Here is an 8,625-nt window from a genome sequence, read left to right as displayed (position 1 = left end):
GATCCTTTATTGTAGTACTCCCATATAATATAAGATGTCTTAGGATTGGTTGTTAGGGTATACTAAGTCTAAAAGATCCTTTATTGTAGTACTCCCATATAATATAAGATGTCTTAGGATTGGTTGTTAGGGTATACTAAGCCTGAATGATCCTTTATTGTAGTACTCCCATATAATATAAGATGTCTTAGGATTGGTTGTTAGGGTATACTAAGCCTGAATGATCCTTTATTGTAGTACTCCCATATAATATAAGATGTCTTAGGATTGGTTGTTAGGGTATACTAAGTCTAAAAGGTCCTTTACTTTAAGATGATAAACCTTGTACTGACTTCTGAATGTGTTTCTTCATTTAGTGTAAGATGTTAATCATTAGACTAGAAATCTACAACTCTGTGTACAGACTGCAACACACCTTAACTACTTGATAAAACTTACTTGTTCCAGCATAGAAGACAGTGTATTCAATGCCATCTACCTCTATTTTATGAACTATTAGTCTTCTAAATATCACATCCTTTCTGAAAAATATGGGTTTTCCGCCATCGTGGGTTACGGCGGAGTCCGCCAGAGGGTGACTTCTTATAAAATTGAGAACAGCGTCAGGTAGGGTCTGTGTATCGTTCACGCATGAGCCAGGGCGTGGTTCGGGAACCTTACTACTGAGGACAGGTAGCCAAGCCGACGATGATGTGGGCTGCTCCTTAAATTTCCCGTTTAAGGCTTCTTCAATAGAACTTAAGCTGAACGTGCATATGGCAGATCCGATTAACCCAGTCCTAAAGGAAAACAATAACCAGTGAATTAATGTCCCTAAATAACTCACACAAACATTTATTCTGCCATGGTTTACTCCACAATTCAAAGTTTTTACAATAAAGATATTGATTTCGATGAGAAGACTTTTGTTATGTAACATAAACAATAAACGAATGAAGAGAAACATATTTCATTTAAACAGATTTAGAAAGAACTGTTAGAATAATAACATGGGACTAGAATCAAAAGGTGTACATTGTGTGAATCTTGGGAGTAATACTGACAACAAGTGGTATCTAGTGTTTAGTTTTGTAATGTTTAATCTTTATTATAAGTTTAGTATTCAGAAACAGGGAGTAATACTGGCAACATGTGAAGTAAACACTAGATATAATAAAGATTAAACCTTACAATAAGTTTAGTATTCAGAAACAGGGAGTAATACTGGCAACATGTGAACTAAACACTAGATATAATAAAGATTAAACATAACAATAAGTTTAGTATTAAGAAACGGAGTAATATTGGCAACATGTGAAGTAAACACTAGATATAATAAAGATTAAACATTACAATAAGTTTAGTATTCGGAAACGGAGTAATATTGGCAACAAGTGAACTAAACACTAGATGTAATAAAGATTAAACATTACAATGAGTTTAGTATTGATAAACAGGGAGTAATACTGGACAACAAGGGAACTAAACACTAGATATAATAAAGATTAAACATTACAATAAGTTTAATATAGGATGTACACTTACATGGAGGTAGTGAAAACTGCATAGAATCTGCTGTTATCGTTAGGAAGTTTATAAATGCTTTCTGAAATAAAAAATAGTGAAAACTAGAAACTTGTGCTCTGTATAACAAAAAACAAAACTGAAACCTAACTTACTATTTCACTAAAATATAAGGAAATTTAAATCTCGTCTATTACAGAAAGAAAAAAATCAAACCAAAACCTATCTGATATTGGTAAAATATAATTTACTATATAATGAAAAAAAGAAACTAAAACCCAACTTTCACATTTCAGTAAAATAATGAAAACAGACACCATTAAAACCTAACTCACGTATTTCACTAAAATAGAAAGGGAATTCTCCAGGAATGGAACAGTTGAGCCGTGTTTTCACATACGAAGCCCAGTTTTTGTTGAGAATATTTTTTTCCACCAGTATCTCTCTGTAGAAACAAGACAACAGTCAGACTAGCACACACACACACACAAACCTAGATTATAATGATGTCAAAGTTGTATTTTATTACATTAATATAATTATGGCTAAACATCTGCGTAACATTCATCACTTACTACTGAAAACTGCTTAAGATTACCATCATAAAAGTTTGTTTGAAGTTAAGCACAATGGGCTATCTGTGCTCTGGCCACCACGGGTATCGAAACCCGGTTTTTGGTGTTGTAAGTCTGCAGACATACCGCTTTGCCACTGGGGGCATCATAAAAGTTACTGGCTGAATACATAATGTAATATTGTTTAACTACTGGCTAAACATTCACTATAACATTGTTTAAAATGCTGGCTGAATACACTCTAATATTGTTTAAATACTGGCTGAACATTCACTATAACATTGTTTAAACTACTGGCTGAATACACTGTAATATTGTTTAAAATACTGGCTGAATACACTAATATTGTTTAAACTACTGGCTGAATAAACACTAAAATATAATGTAAACTACTGGCAAAACACACATACAGTAATATTGTTTAAACTACTGGATGAACATTCACTATAATATTGTTTAAACTCCATACTGTTTAAAACAGGCTAAACACACAGTAAAATATTGTTTAAACTACTGACTAAACACACACTGTAATATTGTTTAAACTACTGACTAAACACATACTGTAATATGTGTTTAGTCAGTAGTTTAAACAATACTGTAATATTGTTTAAACAAGTTTTGAGTGAGTTTAATAGTCTAATAAAGTTGACAAACACCAGTAATATTCCTTGTTTTAACTTACATCTTACCTTACACACCCTTCCAACCCGAGAATAGATGGTTTTTCCACAGTTTATGTGTTCTACAGCATTTTCTCTGAAGAAGAAGTATACGTAGTCCCCCACGTCATAAGCTCCGACAAAGTCAGGTTCTAAAATAAAAGAACAGGTCTTCCATTTAGTTGAAATTCACCTGTAACACAACATACTAAGTATTACAACAATGTATAGTATTCGTTAGAACTTAGTAACCACTTACAGTGTACTTCTAATACTTCAGTAACCTGTTATAAAACTATATTGTACTGTTGAAACTACAGTAACCATGTTATAACACTATATTGTACTGTTGAAACTTCTGTAACCTGTTACAACACTATATTGTACTGTTGAAACTACAGTAACCATGTTATAAAACTATATTGTACTGTTGAAACTACAGTAACCATGTTATAACACTACATTGTACTGTTGAAACTTCTGTAACCTGTTACAACACTATATTGTACTGTTGAAACTACAGTAACCATGTTATAACACTATATTGTACTGTTGAAATTTCTGTAACCTGTTACAACATTATATTGTACTGTTGAAACTTCTGTAACCTGTTACAACACTATATTGTACTGTTGAAACTACAGTAACCATGTTATAACACTATATTGTACTGTTGAAACTACAATAACCATGTTATAACACTATATTGTACTGTTGAAACTAGAGTAATCTGTTACAACACTATATTGTACTATTGAAACTACAGTAACCTGTTACAACACTATATTGTACTGTTGAAACTTCTGTAACCTGTTACAACACTATATTGTACTATTGAAACTACAGTAACCATGTTATAACACTACATTGTACTGTTGAAACTTCTGTAACCTGTTACAACACTATATTGTACTGTTGAAACTCTAGTAACCTGTTACAACACTATATTGTACTGTTAAAACTACAATAACCATGTTATAACACTATATTGTACTGTTGAAACTACAGTAACCATGTTATAACACTATATTGTACTGTTAAAACTACAGTAACCATGTTACAACACTATATTGTACTGTTGAAACTCTAGTAACCTGTTACAACACTATATTGTACTGTTGAAACTACAATAACCATGTTATAACACTATATTGTACTGTTGAAACTACAGTAACCATGTTATAACACTATATTGTACTGTTAAAACTACAGTAACCATGTTATAACACTATACAGTAAAACCTTATGCAGCATGAAGTGTTATAACCAGAAAAGCTGCTGTGTTTAGGTAATTGAAGTTTTTATTTTATAACACACATGCATGTCTATTTAAAGTACTAACAAAATTACATACTATCCAACCATTTCGAATCGTATTTGATGGTCCTTTGAAAGGGGTAAATTTTTTGTTTGGTGTTGAAGTCGTATAAGTCCGTTCTGAAGATGACTGCGTCTGCTTTCGTAAACTCTGCCACAGTTCCACTGTATAGTCCAGGTAGTCCGCCCGGATTGCCCTTTTCTACAACAGAGGCGTTACTGTTTATATTAATATATTCTAGCTGTAGAAATGTTAGAGCAGCTGAGAGTAGTGATGAATGAAACAACACAGAGAAGTATATAATAAAACCTCCTATGATAAGTTCTTGTATACAGTCTGACTGATCCCTAACTAAGTGAAAGAAAGAATAAATATTGGTTTAAAATTATAGGTTACATAAGATATGTCATAAAGCGCCCCATAGTGTACAAAAGCCAAAATGTTTTTATAATTATACTTCGATAATCAACTAGACAAAACTAAGAACGTATTAAACCTTAATCAATCAACTAAACAAAACTAAGAACGTATTAAACATTTATCAATCAACTAAACAAAACTAAGAACGTATTAAACCTTAAACAAAACTAAGAACGTATTAAAACCTTAATCAATCAACTAAACAAAACTAAGAATGTATTAAAACCATAATCTATCAACTAAACAAAACTAAGGATGTATTAAACCTTAATCAATCAACTAAACAAAACTAAGGATGTATTAAACCTTAATCAATCAACTAAACAAAACTAAGAACGTATTAAACCTTAATCAATCAACTAAACAAAATTAAGAATGTATTAAACAAAACAAAGAACGTATTAAACATTTATCAATCAATTAAATAGTTTTTTTTACGTGAAATACAATCTAGTGAATACTACAGATACAAGTAAGAATGAAATATTTTCCATATTTCTGTTTATTAAAACTTACAGACAATAAGATTATAACTATAATACATGTGTACAGACAACCTACCGACCCATACGGCTGTGGCGTTATCATCAGGGTCAAAAGGACACTTTGCCACACCATCTCCAATACCCGGGATTGTATTCCACTGGTCAACGTGGGTCAAGTTGGCCTGAAATAATAAACATGATAAATTAAACAAAGGACGTCCTCCCAGGAACTGATCTATAGTACGAGTTAACATCTCCCCACCCTCCTAGAAACTGATCTGTAATACAAGATAACTTTTCTCCACCCTCCCAGGAACTGATCTATAATACAAGTTGACATTCTCTATATCTCAGGAACTGATTTGTAATACAAGATAACTTTTCTCCACCCTCCAAGGAACTGATCTATAATACAAGTTGACATCCCTACATTTCAGGAACTGATCTATAATACAAGTTGACATTCCCTACATTTCAGGAACTGATCTATAATACAAGTTGACATCCCTACATTTCAGGAACTGATCTATAATACAAGTTGACATTCCCTACATTTCAGGAACTGATCTATAATACAAGTTGACATTCCCTACATTTCAGGAACTGATCTGTAATACAAGTTGACATTCCCTACATTTCAGGAACTGATCTATAATACAATTTGACATTCCCTACATTTCAGGAACTGATCTTATATATATATAGGTAAATATGATATTAGATAATAAAACTGGACTATATATATAGGTAAATATGATATTAGATAATAAAAACTGAATTTGATTACATAATCCAACCTTGTTACCAGATGTATGACTGTAAAAACCACATCCGCATCATACAACCAATATTGGACGGCAGCAGGCTCTATGTATGTGGAACGAACGCTTTTAGTCCAATGGATTGGATTTTTGACGTAAGTGATTTAGGAATCTTCTAAGTAAAATTTACAACCTTGTTAACCCTGGTTATTAAAACACCAGAGGTTTTTGTACACTTCCTTGTGAAAATGTTAGATCAGTTCCTTGGAGGGTGGAGAAAAGTTATCTTGTATTACAGATCAGTTCCTGAGATGTAGAGAATGTCAACTTGTATTATGTCCAGTTTTATTATCTAATATCATATGTACCTTTATATATAGTCCAGTTTTATTATCTAATATCATATTTACCTTTATATATAGTCCAGTTTTATTATCTAATATCATATGTACCTTTATACATAGTCCAGTTTTATTCTCTAATATCATATGTACCTTTATACATAGTCCAGTTTTATTCTCGTATCTTCGCGGTCATAACTCACCTCTGATTTACCTTTTGACACACACCTGGCGACGTTTGATGATTCTATAGTGAGGGAATTCTACATAGTGAAGGAATATAATACATTATTTTCACATATTATTAAATTAAATATTCGAGTTATTGTTTTACTTTTTAACAGGCTCTCCCCCCCCCCCTCTAACCAATAAGCCTGTTATAGTATATAAAAGAACTTCCAGCATTCAAAGAAATATTAAACAAGACCAGTAAACTGTAGTTATTTTGTTTCTTACTAAATATAAAACCCGTTTCAAATGGTCAACATATCAATTACTAATTCTCACTAAATCTAATTCTACTTATGGCCACCGTATTGACTTGATAGCTGGAGATTCTTAATTACACAAATTTTTGTAATGGAAATATCATACTCATTTTGCACGTGAGATAGAACTCGCGAGTTATTTTACACAGCACGTGATGAGTGTCCACTAATTTTATGACGTCACCATCGGGTAGTAGACTCGAGTCGATGTATAGCCTATTAATTAAACAACAAATATATATATACGTATTTGTAAACAAACGGTGTTATCAGTAATTTGGGAGTTTTACCTTTACGGGAATATAATACGACTTGTGAGAACAAGTACCGAGAGTTAGCTCTGGACAGGCTTTCTTCGGAAATTCGACTTTTAATTGAAACTAAGGCAGAACTCAGGATAAGGTGCGTTTATTTTCGATTAAAAGAATTTTGTTGGTATTTTTTACTGTTGTAGAAGATCAGTATTTGTGTAACGTTCTTGTTATCAAAGCTACACAATGAGTTAACTGCGCTCATTCCTACCACCGCGAACACAGAATTTTGTATTGTAACTTCGGAAAATTACTGCAATAAAGAACAGTCCGCCGTCTTGTTATGTTACTAACAAAACATTATTAATCATTAAAGACGATAGCAGTGAATTTAGGCTGGGTTTCAGTTTTGGTTTCAATAAACTAATAAGGAAACGAACAACGGCATATCTGGACTTCACTAATATTGAGTCGGTTGGAAGGACCATAAACGACATCAAAGCTCCATTTAGTACTGCTATTTATTGTTTTTTAGAATTTCGAAGGACTTAAACACTTTTGGCAATACAGTTTGAGAATAATAATAAAATTACTAATAATTTTTTATTTCATCAGGGCTAGAAGCACAAGTTCTACTGGCACTAATAAACCCGTATTTATTTATCTAATGGACTCTTCTCAGCCTTGTATATAATATGATATGGAATACAAAAATACTGGTAAACCAAGGAAATCATTTCGCCAACAAGCTAAGCGATGAGAAGTTTTTATGTGATGTAAGGACCATATAGGTTTCCTGATATGGAGACCAACTTGTATTAAGATTCTTTGTGTCAAGTGTGGGTTCTGTAAAAATAAAGATGAAAAAAGAAACTGATTATCCTCCGTGTCGATTTTTTCCCGACGTGTAAAACTATTCTACCATAAACCCAAAACTGGGAGCCCCCCACAACTGTGATACGAACCAGTAATTTCATTCCCAATAATCCAAATAAGTCGACCGAATCGCTGATGCTGGTCACAATCACGTGATACGAGTCGTCATGTGTTGTTATCTCACTAAGCTGGAATAGGAAAGGATAAGCGTCCCTAGATCTGACTGTAAAAATTACAATATCTTTGTCCTCGTCACACTGCGTCCCTCAAGGGACGGAGAAACAATGAATTAAACTTCCCGATTATCGTTAATCGTTGTCAGTTTATGATGTTCCAGTAAAATGGTGCAGGTATTGTGGACAACATGAAACTGTATAGTGTCACTTAATGATCGTTTTCACATATCGACCCTCCCGAATTTCATCCAATATGGCTGCCATGCTTGTGTGAGATGAATATTAACAATACAATGTTGTTCGTTTAAAGTGGTCAATAACTACCTTTAAATGGTCTTTAGAGATTCAAAAATTCTCCATGTGTATTAAACTATCGGTCGTATTAATCGGATCTTACATATGGTTTCTGTCAAATCTAACTTTTGGTTCAGTACAAATTTACACATTTTTCTACAAATACTTCACAACGCTTATGTTTCCTAAATACTTCATAATAAATAGATATCATAGCTAAAACTCGTCTGCCTGATATGCTACTTTACTCCGATATTTTGTTTTTATGTGGTGCAGTAGATGGCAGCACTATACAATATATATATATATATATATATATATATATATATATTGTATAGTATTAAAGGTCCTGACAATTTACATAAAACAATTAATGGACATCAATCATCTTTAAAAATATTTTATTTTTGTGATAAATTTCAAGATCAATAACATATACGCTGAAATAGATATCTAGCTATAAAAATTGTGTAGT

General features: G+C 32.4%; 1 pseudogene; it reads right to left on the bottom strand.

The window, feature by feature from the left end:
* Positions 1–23: 23 nt before the first annotated feature.
* On the bottom strand, positions 24–8,120 carry LOC106476918 (annotated as a pseudogene).
* Positions 8,121–8,625: the final 505 nt, after the last annotated feature.

The sequence above is a fragment of the Limulus polyphemus genome, unplaced genomic scaffold, assembly GCF_000517525.1.
Source record: "Limulus polyphemus unplaced genomic scaffold, Limulus_polyphemus-2.1.2 Scaffold12082, whole genome shotgun sequence".
NCBI lineage: Eukaryota > Metazoa > Arthropoda > Merostomata > Xiphosura > Limulidae > Limulus > Limulus polyphemus.
Note: the sequence above shows the minus strand (reverse complement) of the source record. Positions and strands in the feature narration are given on the sequence as shown.